We start from the raw sequence: 504 nt of genomic DNA, 5'->3' as shown, positions 1-504 counted from the left end.
AAATAACACACAAATGCATAATATAATTTCACACGTTTTAAAAACTTGTGTTTGATCTGACTTTTTCCAGAGAACCAGGACACGCAGATTCCGCAACTACTGATGAATGAAGAAACCAGAAATTTAGCGGAATTTTTTAAAAATATTTTAAGAGTTTTTTATGCACAGGGATATCTCTTGCAGATATAAAGACATTACCGTGAATATAAACGATGATTAATTATGGCATTTGCACAGACCAATTAATGCTTAACGTACATAAGTAAACATGATAAGCCTTTTTTTCATTGTGTAGAGAATATAAAATACATTACAGTTTCTTAAAGTATACAGATCATATCTCAAACATATATAGCAATCTTATGCTCCGTTTGTGTATATTAATAAATGCATATGTCTGTGCAAAGTCTATAAGCAAGCATCATTTGTAGTCACATTCATTTCTTTGTATTTGCTCTAACTCTGTCCCTCATAATCTTTGAGCTGGAGAAAGAGAGAAAGAGA

The sequence above is a fragment of the Penaeus monodon genome, chromosome 27 (genome assembly GCF_015228065.2).
Source record: "Penaeus monodon isolate SGIC_2016 chromosome 27, NSTDA_Pmon_1, whole genome shotgun sequence".
Classification (NCBI taxonomy): Eukaryota; Metazoa; Arthropoda; class Malacostraca; order Decapoda; family Penaeidae; genus Penaeus; species Penaeus monodon.
Note: the sequence above shows the minus strand (reverse complement) of the source record.